Source organism: Neopelma chrysocephalum, unplaced genomic scaffold, assembly GCF_003984885.1.
Source record: "Neopelma chrysocephalum unplaced genomic scaffold, ASM398488v2 Primary Assembly neopelma1_82, whole genome shotgun sequence".
Taxonomy (NCBI): Eukaryota; Metazoa; Chordata; class Aves; order Passeriformes; family Pipridae; genus Neopelma; species Neopelma chrysocephalum.
The window spans coordinates 1577894-1597671 of NW_020897744.1; the positions used below are offsets into that span (position 1 = coordinate 1577894).

Genomic DNA, 19778 nt, shown 5'->3' on the forward strand with positions numbered 1-19778 from the left:
TGTCAGTTCTGGAGTATTTGTGTCTTGACCAGTGAAGTCCAGCCCACAGAAGCTCTGGTAGTTGGCCTAGAGACTGAAGCCTACTTTTCTTGAGATAAGAAGTCTTGTAGTACTGTGTCAATGTTGACCTAAAATGGCCATTTTTAGGTTGACAGGGAAATTTTGTCTTTTTACTTATTTCACTCTTTTTTAAATCCACCAACTATGATGCAACTGCTGCATTGTAGATAAAAAACTCTTCAGCTCAGTTGTATCTTTGGAACTATGAACTTACATTGAAACAAATTGAGTGCAATACACATTTAAGTTCTAACCTCTTGAGTTCCAGCAGCACATAAATTCTTGTGTTTTGAAAAGGAACTTGTAATTCAAAAATGAAAATAACCTGTGATGCTGTAATGAGTCATTATCTGACCAGTATTGATTCTTGCTGTTTTAAGAAATGAAAGTAAGTTGAAAAGGGCAGGGTACAGTAGCATCTACAGTTATTTTGGGAGCCAATGACACATTTATTTGAGTGGAAAATGCTATTTTGAGTGGAGAGTGCCATTCACAAAGCAGTCTGCTGGAAATATTTTAGTGTAAGAGGGCTGCCCTCATGCAGGGGTAATGCCTGAGGATTTCCAGTTACTGGAAAAAATTCTGAAGGATCTGTAGCTGCAACTCTGCTGTCTTGGGAAATGGGGAAAAAAAATAGCCTTTGGGCAGCTTAGCTCAGTGTAGCTGCTCCCTGATCACAGGCTGCAGCTCAAGGTTTCATTCTTCAGTCACAACAAACCACATCCTCCCAGGAGCAGCTGAAGCGAGAGGGCTGTTCACAGGCTCCCGGGAACGCCTGTGCACTGGGAGCTCCTGCCATCCCTGCAAGAATGTACTGGAAGGGAAGACTTCAAACATGCCCTTGTCCTTTTAGAGTTCAACTGACAGAAAGCTTTTTACTGTCTTCATGTCTGACTGTTGCTGGTGCCAAAAGCAAGAAGTATGAACTGAGCTGCTGGTTTGTGACCGATGTTTCGTTCCTAAGGACTGGCCTTGCAACATGAGAGCACTGGGCTGGTCAGCTGCCGGCTCCAAGTGTTCCAGTTGTTTAGTTCAGCCTGTGAATTTAAGAAATCTCCTGTCTGTGCCATTGATTTGCCTGAGCATTCTTTTAATTTGATTATTACTGAAGCTCATATCTTTTGTATAAAAGGGGAATCTTGGAAGCAGGAGAAGAAAGAGCTGATATCTATTGGAAGTAGAGATTTAAACAAGGCAGACAGTGTTTCTTACCTTTTGGCCGGAAGCTCTTCCTCCAGAGTGCTCTGTTTAAAGGGATAAAAAATTACGAAGGCCAAAAGCCATTTTTGCATTTCTGAGCTGGGCCGTATAAATTGATTAAATTACTACCAACCATCTGCAAAATGTCTTATCGCAATACTCCAGTGCTGCAGTGCGTGTGTTCCCGTGTTTTAGTCAGCATTTGGGCAGGCCCCTGTATGGCCGGGTTTGAATGTGTCAATAGCTTTTTGCCCAAACAAAATGACTCTGAATATGCATCTTATCAGCGTTGCTCACTGCAGGCTGATCTCCTCTGGAAGGCAGAGGACGTTGCTGTAAGATGAGTCACCCAGTTAAACAGCTCAGTTGCTTCCATGGTGAGACGCGCCCTGACTGAGCACCCAGTGCTGGCAGTGCCCTGTGAACTCCTTATGGCCCCGCTGAACTGAACGCCCATGGCACTCACAAAACGCCTTTGGCTTGTGGCTGCTCCCTGCTTTTGGGTGCGCTGGTCCTCTACCTTCTGCCAAGGAACCCCTCAGCTAAGGCTTCGTGGCAATAATGGAGTTACTGCATCAATGTGGGCTGTTTCAGGGTGAAGTTAGTGGGGAACTTGAGGCCGCAGTGTAAACTACTTGTATTGAGGTAATCAAAGACATTGGGTTATTTCATCTGACCTATTTGGAAAGAACTCTTTTATCACAGATCACACTGTCCCTGTACTAAGTTCGTACCAGAGCTCAGCAGGTGGCTTGGATGCAAGTAGAGCAGTGAAGGAGACCTTGGAGAAGTAAATTCCGGAGATGTTGTCTCAGGAGTTGATCTTCAACTTTTAACTGGATTAAATATCTGAGAAGTGGATTTTAATGTGGAGAGCTGGTCCTGTCACAGGGGACTGTGCCTGTCCTATTATTCTCACTTGCTGCTATTGTGTCCCTTCTGTTTTGATGTACAGAACTATCATATTTAAAACTGCAGCAAGAACTTTTAAGACTTGTTAAACTGGCTTGGTTTAGCTTCAGTGTCTGACATCTGAGAAATGTGCATATTAGGATTCTTCAGGAAAAAACCAAAACCTGTTAGGCTTTTCATCTCTCAGCCTTTTAGTGGTGATGAGAGGGAGGGATAAGGCATATATCTTCCATGTGTAAAATACTTTGCTTTCCAAAGGAGAGCTTTGTTGGTAGTTTGAGGTCATCTGAGTCTTCTGAGTGTTGCAGGACCAACCCTTTGGCTCAATCCATCTGAAGATGGAGTTTCCCATGGGTCTCTGAAGCTACTGAAAGGACTGCAGAGAGTCAGCAGATGTCTCTGAGCTTCTTGTGTGGTAGCAGGTATCCTTTTGAGCCTGCTGTTCCCTTGCAGCAGTCCCAAGTTCTAGAGTATCTTCTGTAGGAAACAGGGTGTCACACTGAAAATTTAGCTCATGAGTAGCTGTGGGGCAGGCAGGGAAATGACTCAGCTCTCTGACCTACAGACAGGAGCTAAACCTAGTTACAAGAGGAAATTCTAGGAAATCAATCCTGGAATAAGGATTGATTATTTTTTGTTTTTCTTTGTTTCTGTTGTTGTCTTTTTGGTTTTGTTTTCCTTTCCGCAGTCTTCCTCAACAGTTTAAAATAGTTTAAAGACAAACAGCTCTGGGCATGTTCTTCAGAGGTGCTGTAACCACAGTATTTAAGTGCAGTGCTTCAAAATGTGGTATGGAACAGCTACCTAGGTGCTGTATTATATTGTCTTCCTGAGTGAAGTGCAAACCTTGAAATGACAGCCCTCCCGTTTGCCCTTTAACATTGCAGAGTGGTTGACAAAGATTTAATTCACTTTCTGAACAAATATTTTTCTTATGTAACATCTAGTGAGTTTCGTTACTGGGAGTTTCCTCTGTTTTTGTTTTCAGCCGAGTTGTGCTTATGTGGGAGAGCAAGCTTGTGACTTCAAAAAGTGAAGTGAAACAGGACAACTTAGACTTTTTGTTCTTTGTGGCATTTCTTCCTCCGTGGTAGTATTTTGGTTCTGCAGCAGTTAATAGAATGTCTAAGCCTGAATTCCAGCTCTTAATGAATCTTCAGACAGCAGCTACCCCTGTAGTGTGGGTCGAGTCTAATTTTGCATGAACTTGTCAGTACAGCTGCACATGGGAATCAAATATTAATATATTTTCTCTTGCTTTTTGTGTCCACCTGTCATCGTGTCCCTCAGCACTTCGCTGTGTCACTGCCTCAGTGGTGTCCTGGGAATGAATTGTCCTGTGCAGCTTCTCTCTGCTCCTGAATCTCAAATAAAGGAGTGTCAGGGCAAACCAGTATGAACAGAGCATATTTTCAAATGCCTTCCCAAAAGTCGGGCATGGTTATATAAACTTTAAGGCAAGGGAGGCATTACAAGTTAACGTTTATAGTATGACTGGATAGAGTTTGCATCGTCTCAGTGGGTGAAATGAATATTTTTCACAAACATTTTACAGATCCCTGATCTCTACATGTGCTTCATGCTGCAAAGATAAGAACTGTGCCACAGGCTTCTGCAACCCACACTTCTGGTCTTGGAAGTGGAATTTTTTTTTTTCTTTTACACATACACCAGAAACTGCTCTTGTAGGGAGGAAGCTCTGTTTAACTTAGATCTGTTCATGTTGACTGTAGATGGCTGAGATGGTTATTTTGGGGCAGTTTCTGTCTGGTTCTCTTATGAGTGAGAAAGTTCAGACTTGACTTTGCCTTAAGGAGAAGGGAGAAGTTTGATGACTTTTTTTTAGTATTTGAGGAGAAGATGGCATGAGCCAAAATAAATTTTTAAGCTTGAGTACTTGTTCACATCTTGATTCTAAACTTGAGAAGTGCCTCATTTAAAAAGTAAAGTATTAAAAAACCCAACAAAACCAAAACTAAACAACCCCCTCCCTACAAACATCCCCGCAAAACCTCGGAACAAAACCCAAACCAAAACTACTCAGCTTGTTTAGAGTTTAAACTTGCAAGTTTGGTTTTAGGACAGATGAGCAGAGAACACCTCGAGCTGAAAGGAGTAAGTGCAAAGACAGCTTGAGGTGAGAAGTGATCTGTTATGTGTCAGAATTTCATGTCCTTGCTGTGATGTAGGACATCCTGGACACTGAAACGTCACTCTATTGGTGAACATTCTCTGCACATGCTGTGGGAGATGCTGAGGAACCCTGAAGCAGTGAGAGAGATCAACAGGGCATTAGTGAAGAATCTTTTCTGGGGGCAGATGGGGAGCGATTTCCCAGCCGAGCGTTGCTTGCAGGCGCTTTGGCTGAGGCGCAGCATCGCTCTCCGTGCCTTGGCGTGGGTTCAGTGCTCTGTGTGCTGGGGAAGCTCGCTGTGCAAAACGTGAGAACTTCCTGCTGTGATAAGGAACCAACAGCTCTTCCAACAGGTGCAGCCTTTAGCTGCAGTCCTGAAGATGTCACAGTAATGTTTGCTGAAATGTCATGGGCCTTTGATATTGTCAGACCCAAACCGAGGAGTTACTTGTGACAGAGTAGTGGAACAGGCCTGAGTCTGGCCTGAACATTTCAGAAGGCACAGCTTTGCCCCCTGCCTTGCACTGCTATGATAAGAGAATTAGGAGGGGAAGCTGCGTTCAAGAATCTCTCATCCATGATGGTGGCTCGGACTGAAATGGAATAATCTTATTTTAAAGGGTGCTCTAAAGCACTAAAGCTTTATAAATATTAATTTTGTTCATTTGTTTCCTAATAAAAGGCTTTTATTCATGAAATCACTATTTATTTATTAACCTGACAAACTAATAGCAAGCTCTCTTCTGTCAGTGTATGCATGTGCCATATCACAATTCTGCTTGTCACCATAATAAGAACTTCATTCATCTGCCTTAAAATGTCATTGATAACAACCTGGCAGTGGCCCAGCTTGGAGCAAGTTAACTACAAAAGGCTGCATTGTAAACCTTTCTGAGAGTACATGCTACATTAAGTCTAAAATTAAAAAAAAAAAGAGAGAGAGAAAGAGAGAAATGTGCAGGCTGGTCTGAGCTGCACATAACTGCCAAAGAGCTTCAAACCTCTGAAAAAAAAAATTGAGCTCTGTGTAGAGGAGTTCTGGCTGCAAATGGGATAGTTTGGAATGAAGGATGCATTCTGCTCATTCTAAAACCTTTGAGGTGCACTGAATTTATAAACCTCATCTTAAAATGAGTATGAATGTCTTGCTGAACCACAAGCAGCTCAATGAGAGCTTGTACATGTAAGGATCTTGTTATTTTCTTTGGTCTGTCCTTTCTTCAACTGGCTGCCTGGGATAAAAACTACTGTCTGAAAATAGTCACAGGCCTCTGGGAGTTAACTGCTGGAACACTGTGAGGGAGTTTGTCTTGCTTATAAAAACCTTCCCTGACCCCAGCTGCAGCCTGTGCACCAAATGTATTTATGCTCCCACAGGGTCACAATGCCAGGAGGGTCTGTCACACTGAAGTTCAAGTGCCTGGTCTTTGTGCCCGTTCCTCTGGAGGTACCTCAGCTGCTCATTGCTCTGTAATCCTGTATATGGGCTTCACATTCATGGAGATTTAGGGCTTCTTGCCTTGGACTCTCCTTAAAGCTATTATGAATGCAACTTGTAGCCTGGGTGAGGGTGAACTGAACTGCTCAGGAAACAGAGGCGGAGTTTGTGAACTTTTTGGAGGGAAGCTCCCAGGGAATCTCCCTGTGTTGCATGTGAGGAACTGTGGGTTTTGGTACAGCCCCTGACTAACCCAGCCAGCCTCACTGAACAATTTAACAGCTGAGCAGAACGAGAAGCTTTAAGGCAACTTCATCCAAGGTCTTCTGGGAGCACTGTAAGCATGCAGTAAAATACCATCGTTCTCATCCTACACTCCAGAGATGGAAAAGGCTCCGATGGTGTGGGGAAGGGCTTGCTCACAACTGTCGGGTGTATAGTCTGATTTCTTAACTGGAACAGGGAGTCTTTACAAAAAAAACAACCCAAACCCTGCAATTTCAAGCTGCTTCACTTGTGTGGTTTTTGTTTTGTCTCTTTCTTAAGTATAGTGTATGGACAGCGCCATGGGTTAGGGAGCACTTCAGCTTCATCTTCAGAGACTTTTCGTATGTAGCCTTCTGCTGAAGTCAATGGGTGTGGAGGTAAGCGGTGCCGACTGCTTTCTGACAACATCACTGCCACCCACTCTGCAGCCTGATGCACACAGCACTCCTTGTATTTCAGCATTGTTTTTCTCCAAAAAAGTCGCATGTGGTTGCACAATGAAGACACTGCTTATTTGTGTAATGCAAATGTGTTCCTGCTTGTTGGTACAAAGTGCAAGCAGAGAGCATCAAAGTGTGGAGACCTCACAGATCCTGCATGAACACTTGCCACTGAACCTCAGTGACATCCTGCATTATGTCAGAATAAAAGATGACATCACAGTTGGTCTGTGAGTGAATGGGATTTGAACTCAGGGTTGAATGTTGCTGCCTGAACCGTTTGTGCTACTGATGCTCAGCATCCTTTGCCCTGCTATTGTTTGTTTGTGTATTTTTACAACTGCTGAGTTTAGTCTCTCAGAGGTTAATTATTTTATCAGGAGGCAGTCAGAATCAGCAAGAGTTTCCTGTTTCCATGTCTTTCTGTTGATTTCCTTTTTTGTTGAAACACAACTTTCTCTGTTGAAACACAACTCAGTTGCTGCACTCTTGAGTTTCCCTCTAGTGCCTTAAAGTGGAGGGAGGGGGAACTGTCTGAAATAGTCTGATATTCTCACAGAGATATTGACAGTGGGGCCTGGTGGCTAAAATTGTTATGATAAGACACAAATTCTTCAGCTGATGCTGTTGAAATCCGCTGACTTTTCTGTGCTCCTAATAGAAGGCTTTAAAATATCCAGCTGCAGACTGATCCTCTCCAAGCATGTGACACTGACATCAGTCCTAGAAGTGAGGCGTTGAACTGCCTCCAAAAATGAGCTCATCGGGTAATATTCAATGCACTGATTTAGCAAAATATCGGTTAATTTGATTACATGGTCACCTGTACATACTGTTTGGAAGATGGGAATTCATTCCAAATTTAGTTGCTCCAGATACCGATGTTATAAAAATCCTCTTGATCAGATGCTGTGCTCCCACTGTATGCTGGGAGCTGGGCTTGGCAGAGCCTATCTCTAATTGCCACTAATTTGCTCCAAGACTTGCCAGTTTCTTGGCTTTTCTTCTCCCTGCACCCCTCCCAATAAGCTGTAGGGAATAAGAGTGGGATTCTGTTGTTAAGCCATCCCTCTAAAGCCACTCATAAAACTCACTTGATTTTCTTACGGCTCTCTTGACTTTTTTAAATGGCTGCATTAAAACACAGCCGTGGCCTTTCCCGGGAGTTTGGGTAGTGGTCCATCTTCAGCCTCACCCACCATCCAAAGCAGAGGGACCAATATGAAATTAAACCCTGGCAGAAGGGCCCTGGAGGCTTCCTCCCCTGATGTAGCTTGAGGTCAGCGGTAACTGCAGCCTTCCTGTTACAACCCACACAAAGAGCATGGATTCGGGCAGCACAGGAGTGATGCTGACCCCAAATAAACATACTTGAACATTATTTTGTAAACTTGAAGATATTCTTTATTTCCCTTTAATTACAGCAGGAGTATGTTCTAGATGCTGCTGTCTGAGCACCTCAACATACGTGTGATTATTTATTTGAAACATGGGCATAAGAGAAGCAGCATGTGAGAAGAAAGGTTCATGTGAATTTGTGCAGGAGCAGTTTTGTCTCCCTCACCCCGCCCAGGATTTTCTGCCTGTTACTGCACATTGCAGGATTGTTAGTTTTGGATGCTGTTTCCTCCTGAATACAAGTCTTTATGAAGCTGCCCATAGTGTTGCTCTTTTCTCTCAAGAAACGCTGCTGCTGACATAAGACAGAGGAAGATGGTGTGTGTTACAGGGCTGTAACGATGTCTGCATTTGCAAGCTGTTGTGCAACTGAAGAATTACATTGTGCAAAACAGAGTGGAAAAACTGCTGCTGAAGTGCACAGGAAGTTGAGGCAATGGGAAGCCCTATGTTTAGAGCAAGAAGAGAAGCTGGGTTTGAAGAGCAAGATAGGAAAACTCTGGTCCTGCAAGAGTAAATGATCCCTTAGAGCAGCCAAGGAGGCTGGTTGGTGTGAACTCTGTGCAAAGTTCAGTGGAGAGTGTGCTCCAGTGTCCCGGGCAATGCTGCCTCTTCCTCCTTCTTGTTTACAAGAAGCTGGCGTGATTTCAGAATAAACTGCTGAAACATCCTTGGTGGGGAGGAGGATTGGGATGACAAAATACCTCTTTACATGTAGGAAGTTACTGTTACAGCAGTAACTTCAAGTTGGCTGAATGGCTGCTGCCTGGTTTTGGTTAATGTCAGGAATTGTGCTGGTGGGAAGCGAATCCTGGGGTGGGAATGTGCAGTCCCCACGGTGCCTCAGCAGTTCATAGCGTTCTTCAGATGCTGCCTCTGCAAAAGGAGGGAATAAACTTCCGCTTTTCCCAGTAAAATGCCTGTGGTTCACGCATCACAGAGTTGGTTTGGGCCATCTTTATTTAACAATAACAAGAGTTGTGCAGAAAACATGCAGGGCACGGCAATGGAGAGCTGAGCCCTGTCTATCCTCTGCTGTTGGAGGGCGGGAGGAGGTGGGGAAAGATGGAAAAGTGGAAAACAGCTTTGCCTGAGCCTGTTTTGATACTGAAGAGCTCTTTGCAGTGATTTGAGAAGGGGGTGGGGAGAGAACCAGATGCTCTTAGGAAGTTCATACCATTGTTAATAATGTAATTCACAGATGGTGGTGAAGGCCTTGAAGAGGCTTTCATGCAGTACTTACGCTCTGTAACAGATCATCACATAAGGGCTCACAAATAGAGATGACTTAATCCCAAGGATGAGTCTACAGTGATCTGTTTGATGGTGGCTCTGCAGATCACTGCAACCTTTTTAAGCAGCTGAGAGCCTTCAGGATCTCTGAATGTTGAGCACTAGAACTGGACCAATCCCTAATTAAATTGTCGGGATAAAATGTTAGTATAGCTTTGAGACTTTTCCAATGAAAGTAGCTCTCATGAAATTAAAAAAAAAATCAAACAAGTTCCTTTGTCTTGGTACAGAAATGAGTAAAGTTAAAGTGTACTGATCATCGGTTTGTACAGTGCCATCTTGTTAACAGGTAGTTCTGCTTTTATTTCCATTTGTCCAGTTGGAGCTGGAAGCAAAGCTTGTGTATGCTCTGAATAGCTGTCAGTACTTTGTGACAACTAAGGAGAAGGAACATCCTTGCTTGTCCTGGATTGCATGTCCTCTTTTTGAAAAAGAAGTCACTTACCTGTAAGCTTTATAGTAAATGAACAGGCTGCTGGTTTTCAAACATGTAGAATCAGAAGGGATTTAGCTCAAGTCTGTGCAATTGAATTCAAATATTTGTATGTTTGTGAGAGGCTTATCGATAAGGTCTTCACTGGCTGCTGGTCAACTTTTTTGTTTGCTGTAGGCTGTATAACTACAAGTATATATCAGGGACTAGTAAGCAATAGTAGTTTGTGTATGTAGCACTAGAAATCAAAAGTTTCAAATAACATGAGAACTAATCTTGGCTTTGTTATTTATTTTTCTCTTTCAAATGCAGCTTCTCCCTTCCTAAGAGACCTTTCCAGTGTGGGTTTTGTTATTATTATTATTAACTTCTTCAAGTTTAAATTGAGTTTAGTAAATTGACTTCTTATGATGTTTGTCATGTGATGGTTCATGAGCCCTGAAGAATGTGCTCCTGTGACTTCAGCCATGTATTTGCCCCTACCAATGCAGCTGTATCATGTGTTCTTGTTGGTCTTGCATTTTGAGCTAAGTAGTGGAGGGGGTTGGGAGGGGGAAAAAAGGGAACTATTTCAGGGCTAAGCTACCAGAAATTCTCAGACTACTTAATTTGTGACCTTGCTCACTAGTTAAATGCAATCCAGGATTTTCTACCTCTTCCATAGTTTCACAGAAATGTTTTCTGCATTAAAAGCCTGGTTTTTCTCTTACTATCCTGGTTAAAAAACCAGGAAAACCCAATGCTTTGGTAAAAGAAATATCTTCACATCTTGGGGGAAGAGATTTTTTTAATCCTTGGTGGGTGGGTGGGTGTGTTTTAACTGAGAAAGTTGGAAACTATCTTTCTGTTCCACATTTTTTGCGCATAGCAGCTGTGGCATCTGTAAAGCAATATCTTTATTGCTGCACTAAAATGAACAAAGTTGAAATGTGTGTATTTGTGCCAAGAATTTACTGTTTCTCCACAATGGCCAAAGTTTTGGAGCACTATAAGTGCCTTTAGTGAGCCTGTACAGCTCCTTGTCCTGCCTGTGTGTGATGTCCGTGTCCATTCCCCCTCTGTGCAGTGGAAGTGGAGCCCTCCCAGGACTGAGGACTCACAAGATCAGACTTCATATTAGGTTTGTTTAAAGCAGTGCTTCCAATCATTTGGGCATCCTTTTATTTAATTTCCAGACACCATGTAATACTGTTTTTCAGAGATATATATATAATATATATGTATGTGCTGCTACTACTGCATTTCCACCTCTGCATTTGATACAGCAACTGCTGTTGGGTGTAAATCATGTTGCAGCAGAGCTGTGCTCTAGAGTTCACATACTAATAGTTGTTGGGTTTTTTGTAGTTTTTATGTGTGTGTGGGCTAATGCATTTCTTCAGATTTGAATCCAACATCAAAGTAACATCAGTTAATGTTTTTATACCACCTTTTTTCCTCCAAGTCGGATTTTATTTTCAGCTCTATTATTTTTGCTCCATAATTTGAGGCTTTTTGCTTGCTCTTCACATTGTTTAAAAAAAAAAAGAAAACCAACCCACACACAAAACTCTGTTTTGCTTAGCTCATACAGTATTTCCACTTGGCTCAGAAGATGTGGATTTGTGAGCTGAGGGAATCCTCATTTGGCTGGTCACCCGAGCTTTCTTCAAGAGCATTAGAAGGATCTACAGCTTAAGTTCATCAGAGGGCTGACCTGCTCTGGTTTTAATGAGATTTATTATACCTGTACCTGTTAGATTTTGTGGCTTTGATCTTCAAAATGATCTGAATAAACTTGTTAGTAAAAGCAAAACTGTTGACAGAAAATTGACTCTTTACCAAATCTGCCCCGTGTTAAGAGTATTGATTTTTGGAGTTAAAATAACTTCCCTTGTGGCATTGGCATGGAACTCCTCTGTGGTGTTTGGCAAAGTGCTTGTGTCCATGTTTGTCCTCTTAGCTCCTCCAGTCCCCCCTCTCAGAAAACCACACTGATCAAACCCTGATATCGCAGCCCGGGCTTGGAGAGGGTAGAAGAAACAAATCTGGAAGTTAGAGTGGATGGGTGGTTGTGTGTGAATGTTATGGATACAGCTGCATTCCTAACACACACAGGAGAGACTGGGAGGGGTTGGTCTTGGCCAAACATAAATGTGTATTTTCCTAAAATTGCCTCTGTTTTGCACAAAATTTTGACAGCATTTAGTGATTTTCGTTAGCTTAAAAAACCTGAGAGTTCTCAGTTTGCTCCAAAACAAGTTCCTGTGAACTTTCAGCTTGTCCAATATCTGTGGACTCAAAGGGGATCCAGAGGCACCGGAGTGATATAGATGTGCACTGGTTATGGTTGAGTGAAGGCAGCACTGGGGAGCATGGGCAACATGAGCAGGGAAACTGGTGTCTGGAATGAGAGTATCTGGGTCAGCCTCCTCGGGAGCTGCAGGACACGTGAGATGCTGCACTCGTCTGCTTTAACTTCCCTCAGTTTGGTGACTTCCTCGGAGTTTTAACACGGCAGCAGAAGATGCAGCCTGACAGGCCTGCAGCAGAGGTGGCCGCCGAGCACAGTGATTTGACTTGTTCCATCAAGATTTGGCAAGCCTGGTGACTGGTGATCTCTGGGGCTGTGAAGAAGAATGTGGCCTGTCAATAACACAACTCATCAGCTTTCCCCTGCTGGCACTGGGAGTCTGGACACGCAGCTCTCAGGTCTGAGACAAATGCATCGCTGGGTGTAGCGCCTTTCCTTTTTTTTTTTTTATAGATGTACCTATTAATGGAAGCAGGGAGCAGAATGTAATCTTAAAATAGCTACTCTGTGAATGCAGAAACATTCCACTTCTGACTAATCGGCCATTCAGAATGAGCATTTAAATGTGCACCAGAGACCGAGCGGCTGCTCTCCGTATCCGCACGAACGGAGTCAGAAACGTGCTGCAGAGCAGAGCTGGGCAGGCACCCGGCTCCCTGTGCTGTCCTCTTACCCCACACCTCCTCACCTCAGTGAGTTCTACCCTGGGAGGCAGAATGCATATCCTGCTTGCTGTCTCTCTGGTTAGGCAGCAAGCTGAGGGGGCTGTTCATTCTCACTGCTCTCAAGACTGAGGATCTTGGAAGCGTGAGGCTGATAAACAGTCCTCAAAACCAGATTTCTCTTTCTCTTGGTTGTGAATGACCAGGAACACAAAGAGCTTATGGTCCGAGTCCTGGCTCTAGTGCATAGATTGGAGAGCTTGGCAAGCACCAGGGAGCCCATGTGCAGTGTTTTGACTCTGGCAGGCAATGCCTGCTGCTCCAGAGCCTCTGGCCCAGCTTCACAATGAGAGTAAGATACACAGATACATGCAGGGGCTGCAGGGGCAGGATCCGTGTGGTCTGTCCTAAAACCTGTCCCAGCTTAAGGATTTCTCCAGCAACTGCTCACTGCCTGTGCAGGGGAGGGTGCCAGGTTACCCAGGGCCTCGTCCCAGGGGACAAGTGCCATTGGAAGTCACTGTGGTCTCACCTGTCAGAAAAGGACAGGCTTTCACACAACCACTTGTCCTGGCTTTCTCTGCACTGTTTCTCTGCATGGGAGGGAATGGGCAAGACTCTTCTTGGGATTCCTCTGTGCCTTTACTGGGTGTGTTTTCATTTTTCCCTACACATCTTCACTGGGTCAGGCTGTTGATGCTTTGTGTGTAATGAGACAGCCCTCGTGGTGTGCATGTGCTGGATTGTGTATGGCACTGGCCTCTCCTGGCAGGCTGAGAGTGAGGACTGGCTCCCTGCTCCTAGTGCTGCCTTTGCTCTCCTGCCCACGGGCTCAGTGCCAAGAGAGCTGCAGGGGCCAGACCAGCCAGGCAAAGTCTACAGAGGTGATTTTCTTTTGCTGATCAGTGTTGCTTTTCCAAATCCCACATGGCCTATATGGCTGTAATAGTATCTCATTTAGAGCTGACCTCAGAGGCAAGTTCTCCTCTCCTCCCAAAAAAGGGAGGTTTTCACATAAGGGCTTACACTGGTTTAAGGCAGCTTTATCTTAGTATAGCATAAACCTGTTTCTAGTTATCTTAAGGCAGAAAGCAACTGGGGGATTTGGATTGGACTGGATGATTGATTCCTGCTGATTTAAGCAATCCATAAGGAGTGCCTTTTGCCCTTACCTAGCTAATCTTGATTTCCCTTTCTGGCACAGGCAACAGCAAGTATTTATTCTGTATTGTCTCTTGCAGTGGGACAAAGTTCTGGGAAGTGCTGTACTCTGAGCATTGGCTTCTGCAGCTCTGCTCTTCAGGTGGTTATTTATGCAAGGCACTAGCCAAAGGGAAAGGGGAGTTTTAACTGGATTAACCTCAAGAAGAGAGTGTGGGGATTTAAGGATTAATGAACCAAAAGCAGCCAGCAATCACTGACTTAAAACCTGCTGTAAAAGAGCCAGTCCCTACAGACGGGAAATACAGTCCTTCCTTACCTGCACAGCGTTGAGATCGGCAGTGTTTTTACCTTTGAGGTATTAAAGAAGATGGTCTTGGGGGTGCAGGGCAGGTGTAGGGTGTTTTCTCTCAAGACTGGTGTATTAATGGGAAACAGTTCATAATTGGCAACTGTTTAAGAAAAAACTAGTGAACCACTGAGTGCTCAGATGAGATCTTAAACCTGGCACTCAGAAGGTATGTTGGTGGCTTGCTCCAGTATAATGAGAACATCTGGTTTCCATAGACTTGTAACTCTTCTGACTTCGTGCACTCCCCTTTTACACCTTCTTCCCTTGCCTTTAAGTGCTTCTATCATCCCATATATTTTTTTTTCCACTGATGCTGTTATGTATCCCCTGCAGGGAAAATCCTGGTAGATTACCGGATTGATAGAAAGATTGGGAGGCGTGGGAGAGATCAACAAAAACCTGTTACTAAGGAGACACGAGTTTTAGCATTGAGTCTCTAATGGCCAGTCTGCCGAAGGGGAAACAGATGGCACAAAGGAGGCTGGGATTATACAGACAAGTACTGCAGGGCCACAAATCTGATACATCCACTGAACTTCCTGGGGTCAGGCAAATCCAGGCTTGTGCCAAGACTAATGTGGTTCCTTTGCCTTTGGCACAGTGTTTCTGTCCTTGTGTTGTTAAAGGCTATCCTGGACAGTGGGCTTCTGCCTCAGACATTCTTGCTCCAGGGAACAGCCAGGTTTGGCACAGAGTGAGGGTGAGTGGCTGTGTGGAAGCGTGTCCCTTTGACAGGTCAAGCTGTACCCACTGCCAGTGGTACTTGCATCCCGAGAGGGGGAAATAACCAAACATAACCCTGAATTCTGGTTTAGTACAGCTTTTCTCCTATTGCTGATGCACTCGTGTAGGAAAGTGACTTCTCTCCTGGGAGAACGGGAGGACGGATGGCAGCCCCAGTCGCTCTTGGCTTTTGACACAGCCTGGCCTTTATGGCAATATAATGTTTCGCAGAGGCTTAAGTTTCAGGAGTGATGCTCCCAGCTGTGCTGCTCGCCCGATGCCTGCTTCCCTGGCTCCTGCCTGCTCTCCAGAGGGACGTGACATGACACTGCAGGTCTGGACTGAGCAGTGGGCAAATAAGCAAAGGCAGAATTCATCCTGGCCGAGGAGAAACAGTGCTGGAGTCACTTTTGCAAGAGGCTAATTAAGATCTGTTTTTGTATTTAACTTTCAGGCTCTAGAGAGTGTTGCATTAAACAGGACACTGATTCGTTAATAGCGGGAGAGTGCTGGATGACTACAGTACTAGAATTAATAGCTTGACAGCATTTCCTTTCCTCCTTTTCTCTCCTCCCACAGCAATTTGGACTGATACCCAAATAAACAATAACAAATAGATTTTTGGAGGAGCTGGCTGGGAGAAATAACAAAAGTCAAGGGTCACTCATTATGCAAGTTTGTTCTGCTCATATTTGACTCATCCAGAAAACCCTGTTCTACTCCTCTGCTTCATGTTCCCTTTTCTTTTTTTCTTTTTTCTTCAACCCCTGTTGACAAGGTGTCATTATATTTGCTGCCTTGCTTTAGTCCCTCAGAAACTCCTTAGACCCTTGGATCTCCAGCTGCTGTAGGCGTGCAGTGCTGGAAGAGCGTAGGCAGAACTCTACTGTGGAGGAACAGCGTACGAGAGCCTAAAAACCAGCTCCTATCAGGCAAGACAATGGCTCTGGCTTAAGCTCCAACCACATGTGACTAATACCTGGGTGTATTTGGTAAAGAAGTGAGTGATTCTGAGCAGTTTATAATCGTTATGTCCCAGTTCTAGCAGCAGTGGTCCCCTGCCAGAAGTGGGGCAGCTGGGAGGCTGTTGTGCACCCCGGGGACGGGGGATGTGAACAAGGAGAACACTCTGTACCTTGTGATTCTCTCTGCAGTCTCTTGCCAGGGAATATCTTCAGGCGTTCCTTTCCCTCTGCTCTCCACAGGCTCTGCTTTGTGTCCTGCATGCACAGAAAGCTGTCCCAGCTATTCCTTTTGAAGTTTCGCCTGAAACACTTGGGGTTTTCCCCTACCCAAATGGAGGCTGGAGGTGAAGAGGCGTTGCTGCCAATGCCTCTTCTGATATGGGGTCTAAACTCCTGCTGCTAAAGCTCTACCAGCCACTTCTGTTCTAGATATGCCACTGCAATAGAGCAGAGCCTCCCCGGCTGTGCTCCTGCTCGAATCCAGGGTTATGCAATAGCAGCCTGTGAGTGCCAACGCAGATGCTGCTGCATCCAGACACGCTGTACAATGTAGTTGCTTGGATACCTCTTTTTTGTTGTTATTTTTCTCACAAATGCTAGGTAATAATTTGCAACTTGTACCGTTGAACACAGTTTCAGGTTAAGAATCTGAAATATTGATGACTTCCTCTCCATAATGCTTCTTAAAGGTTGAGCGTTGTGGAATTTGAAAAGATTGAGTGTTGCTCTGCTGCCTTTTCAGAATCTTTATTTCCTCTTCGTAAGTGTTAAATAACTTCCCCCTTTGAGAATATCTTTCATCCAGAAAATCATCTCTTAATTATTGATGCAATATGCCGAGGGCCCTGAGTGGCCTGGCTGCCAGGGCTTATATTTCGGGTCGGTCACGAAGATTTCTGTGCTGCTCCTAATTCTCCGTGTTGTGTGTTTGTTACGTCAAGAGGAGATTTGACAGGGGCTTGCAGGGATTGGATCTCGGAGGAGCTGAGTGGGTGAGAGTCTCCTGTAGCATTCTGGCAGGGAGAAGGATGCTTATGTGTTACAGGCAGCCCTGGGCTCTAAGAGCATCCTGCAGAGCCGGTGTGGGGTGAAGGTGCAACTGAAACGTGTCTCAGAGATGGCTGTGTGTGATTTCAGTGGTGGAATTTGAGGCGAGCTGTCAAAATGAAAAACCCATGCCTTGTTCTGCTGCTGCTGCCACTGAGGAATTGGACTTTTAACAAGAGGGCTGTGCTGGCACAGCTTTATTCTGTGGACACAACTATGACATAACCAAGAGTGGTATCCAAATAGCTCTGTTCTTGTCCCATTATGGGAATAATGTATTTTATATATGTTGCAGGTGGATCAGCATTGCATTAGTGATCCTACTGTACGTTCTGGAAAAAGTCAAAGCTCTGGAGTTATAACTTGCTCAGAGCCCAGAATAACTCCCTGGTTTTTAATGGAGATAACTGCAGCAGGGATACAAACGAGCGTGCACCAAGGTAAACTAGATGCTAACAGGAAAATGGCTGATTGCAAGACAAAGACCCTTCCCTTTGCAGTGTACCTCCCTTCCTTCCACCCTCCTCCTCCTAAAATAGCCCTTCAGCATGAGGAGTGAAAACCAAATATTTCCCTTTTTTAAAAACACGTTTAATGTTTGTTCATGTTAATGGGAAAGTGACTTAAACCAGAAGCTGGTGTTGTGCATCTGCCACGTCTGATCTACCTCCTTATTCCTTGTAATGCTTTAGTATTGCTCGTGGATGATAAAAGATTATCAGCTGCTGTTCCGGGTCTCCAACTTCTCTGCATCTGGCTCATTAGCCAGTTTGCTTTTCTGGCTCCTTCAATCTTGTTTAATTCTAGCTGCCACTTTTTTAATGCAGCAGTTGAGGAGACTCTCTCTCTCTCCAGCTGGAAAGAGGCCCAGCTTCTGAGGTAAAGATGTCAGCCCTGTGGGTGAGGAGATGCGTGGCCACGCTGCCCTGGAAGCTCCCGAGGGCACCGGGAGGTTGAGCAAGGTCTGTGTATTAACAGGTAGTGACTGGAGAGGGTCTGAGGTGTGAATGTCCATCCTGCATAATTGCAGAGGGACAATTTCATGCATGCAGATGTGTCAGCCTGCATGAGTGGATAATGAAGGGCTGCTCGTTGTGGTAACCTGTGGAGCTGGGATTTCATTTTAATCACAGCCTGGTGGTGGTGTGGAAGCCCTGCCCTGAGATTCACCAGTGTACACATGCATATCTTTGGCTTGGTCTTAGTCAAACTATACCCTTGACGTCAGCGACAGTTCCCAGTAAGAAAACTGGAGTTCCACTGCCTGTGTTTATACAGTGAGTGAGTTTTCTCACACTTGGCCCATCACCATAAGCATTTGTGATTGTTCTAGGGAAACAAATGCTCCTAGATTTTAAGATTTCCAGTGGAGAGTGTCATTAACTTTGCCTAAAAGGAGATTAGGCAGGTACCTTTAGGGTTCTGAGAGGCTTTAAATCCAGCAAAGCATCATAATTATGGTAAATACCTGCCTTTTCTGTCATACTCAGGCAGTGCTGAAAGTCAGAGGAAAGGTCTATTCAGGGAGACAATAGTTTTGCTGGTTTTTCTTTTCCCTAGTGTCTGTAAGTGGCTAGGGGTGATATGCTGCTACAGTTTTAGAGAGAAGTTATATTAATACACCTTTGGTGTAGGAATATTTAATGTGAATATGTATGCACAATGTTTGTATTCTTTGTTTTTCCCGTTGGGTGCGTCTCTGATTAAGGCAAAAGCTGTTGTACTGCCCATCAGGCAGGCTGATTTCACTGCAGAAATGCAGTTGACAGTAATCTGCTTTTTAATCTGTTCTTGTGGTGTAGTGTAGCAGGCTGTGTCACACTATATTTCTCATCCTGACTCTTGTTGTGCCAGTTGGAGGCTTGTAATTTTTGTCTTCAAGTGTTTGAGTTTTAGTTCTGCAGTTTTTAGTGAGGCCTGTTCTAAACAAGGTTTGCATAAATCCCTTCGCTTCAGCGGGAAGATGAAAGCTTTGATAAGGAACTTGTTTTTTTCTCTCTCCCGAGCAGGAGCACAATGTCTTTGACCTAAATATACCAATTACTGGCATAGCAAAGTGATACAGAAAACAATCCAGAAGGAATGCCAACCTCTGAATGAACACTTGGCTGCAGAAAGCTGCTGCTTATGTGGAACCTCAAACCCAGAAGAAATGTGAGGCGGAAAACAGCACCCATTCAAAATATTCCATGCAAATAGCGAGGGGTGAGAGAGAAACGGCTGGAGAAAGCTGCTTGTTTACCCTTTACCCCTACAGCTTTGGAGAGCTAAAAGCACTATGCAAAACACAGCACAGTTCTCCCCTTTCCCGTTTGTGGCCTCCTTTGCTCAGCTCGGCATTTTGAAGAACTTTTAAGTCAAACTTAAAGGCTTCCTGGTAGCAGCTTCTATTTTAAAATGTGTTTGATGGCAAATGTAAGTATTTCAGAAAGTAGCAATGAGCTAGCTCTCTAGAGCATGCTAGGTGACTTCATTAAATAGTTTCATAATTTTTATTAATGGTTAAGGTTAACCATCTCAAGAGACTGCAGGATTCTGCAGTGAACTGGTTTTCAGTTCAGCTCTGAGACCTATCCTCTATCAATGAGTATCTTCACATCACTACCATGTTGATGGTTTCCAAATTACACTGAATAAATTGGTTCTCACAAACTGCTGCAGATTTTGAGTTGTTTTTTTTCTCCATGTTTCAGCTGTGGAACTTGCAAACTCTGGCTGCCCATTATTTTTGTGATCAAATCACCCTTTTTAGTACCAAACTGCTACTAGACATGGTCAGACTGGAAATGGTACCTGTTAGGGTTCTGTATCTCCCCTCCAACCCCAGAAGTTCTAGCTGGTGAATTTATATGGAATCTTGGGCTTTTTGCAGGAAGAAAGGGAACCTTTTGTCAACCCAGCTTTTGGAGTCAGCCCTTGTTTCACTTTCCCAGCCAGTGTTGTTGCTGGCGCTCCAGCCATACTGCAAATGCAGCATGTGTGGGCTTTTTGCTAACACAG

General features: G+C 44.3%; 1 protein-coding gene and 1 long non-coding RNA gene across 2 annotated transcripts in view; both read left to right on the forward strand.

Annotated features, from left to right (window-relative positions):
- SSH2 (slingshot protein phosphatase 2) overlaps positions 1-19778 on the forward strand; it is a 95280-nt gene that overhangs the window by 4635 nt on the left and 70867 nt on the right. The window lies entirely within an intron of this gene.
- On the forward strand, positions 6088-9349 carry LOC113971239. Its single transcript, XR_003535482.1, has 2 exons — positions 6088-6388; positions 6471-9349. It is a non-coding gene; the product is annotated as an uncharacterized LOC113971239 (long non-coding RNA).